This window comes from Myodes glareolus, chromosome X (assembly GCF_982192425.1).
Source record: "Myodes glareolus chromosome X, mMyoGla1.1, whole genome shotgun sequence".
NCBI lineage: Eukaryota > Metazoa > Chordata > Mammalia > Rodentia > Cricetidae > Myodes > Myodes glareolus.
The window spans coordinates 128938793-128940324 of record NC_142053.1 but is presented as its reverse complement, the minus strand read 5'-3'; the positions used below and the strand labels follow the sequence as shown (position 1 = coordinate 128940324).

The 1532-nt window shown below is 44.5% G+C and overlaps 1 pseudogene; it reads left to right on the top strand.

The window, feature by feature from the left end:
• The first annotated feature begins 801 nt into the window (after positions 1–801).
• On the top strand, positions 802–1305 carry LOC125417957 (large ribosomal subunit protein eL21 pseudogene; annotated as a pseudogene).
• Positions 1306–1532: the final 227 nt, after the last annotated feature.

Here is a 1532-nt window from a genome sequence, read left to right as displayed (position 1 = left end):
TCTTAAATTATACATATCGTCCAAATCAAGAGATTGATTCCAGAGCTCAGTTGTACTTACTAGCCATTATGGCCATATGTCTGCAGCTGGTAAGGAAGAGCTCGGGCTTGTGTCCCTATTGGGCAAACCTTTGGCATACCTCCCTAAGCCTCTTAAGGGTCTGGACATCTGTCTACCGGTGCTGGATTTTATCAGGGCAATTTTAGTAATTGCTTCACCTTTGTGAGTACTCCTTTCCCTATCACTCTGGGTGAAAGGATTTGGTCACACAGAATGGAGGACGCTTCTAGAAGATGCTTTCCTGGGCAAGAGGGAAAGCACTGGAAAAGATTTGAGAACAGAAACAGGCATTTTGATTACTTGAAATGGTTCAACCTCTCTAATTATAACACGGGGGAGAAAGATAGTTTGAACCAGGGATGTAGCTGATATTTTAAAGAGACTGAGAAAACAACTTGGTATTTGCATAAATATCAGAATGTTTTTTCTATATACTTCTAATGTCCTGAAAACTGTGTCCTTCCCATATTTTGTTAACCACCCATGCCTGCAGCAATGTAATAAATTCGCTTATTGCAGTACAGCAGCTAAGTTAATCACAGGCCTGTGCTAGACTGTTCGCTTTTCCCCCTTTTGTCTGCTTTCCATGTGCGGTATACACCCAAGTGCGTATGCAGGCGTTTGCATGTATGTGGGCACGAGGCCTGAAGTTGATGTTGGAAATATTCTTCAATCACTCTTCCACCTTAATCATTGAGGCATGGTTTCCTACTCAAATCCAGAGCATGGGGCCGTGGTAGCCATCTTTCAGTAAGTCGCCAAAATGACAAACACAAAGGGAAAGAGGAGAGGCACTCGCTATATGTTCTCTAGGCCCTTTAGGAAACATGGAGTTGTTCCTTTGGCCACGTACATGCGAATCTACAAGAACGGCGATATTGTAGACATCAAGGATACGGGCACTGTTCAAAAAGGAATGCCCCATAAATGTTACCATGGCAAAACCAGAAGAGTCTACAATGTCACCCGGCATGCTGTGGGCATCATTGTAAACAAGCAAGTTAAGGGCAAGATTCTTGCCAAGAGAATTAATGTGCGGATTGAACACATCAAACACTCTAAGAGCAGAGACAGCTTCCTGAAGCGGTGAAGGAGAACGACCAGAAGGGAAAGGAAGCCAAAGAGAAAGGCACCTGGGTTCAGCTGAAGCGCCAGGCTGCTCCACCCAGAGAAGCATACTTTGTGAGGACTAACGGCAAGGAGCCTGAGCTGCTGGAGTTCATTCCCTATGAATTCATGGCCTGATGTACAAAAAGAAATAAAGACCTGGACTGTAAAGGGAAAAAAAAATCCAGAGCATGTGATCTAGCTAGTCTTGATAACCAGTTTCCTCAGCAGATCCCCTGCCCCCATCATCTGAGGCTAAAATTCTTGAAGGGCAGCCATGATCACCCAGCACTTAACATAGATTCTTGTGGTATAAATACAGACCCCTTTGCTTTCTCTGCAAGCACTTTAACCAGCCAGCCGTC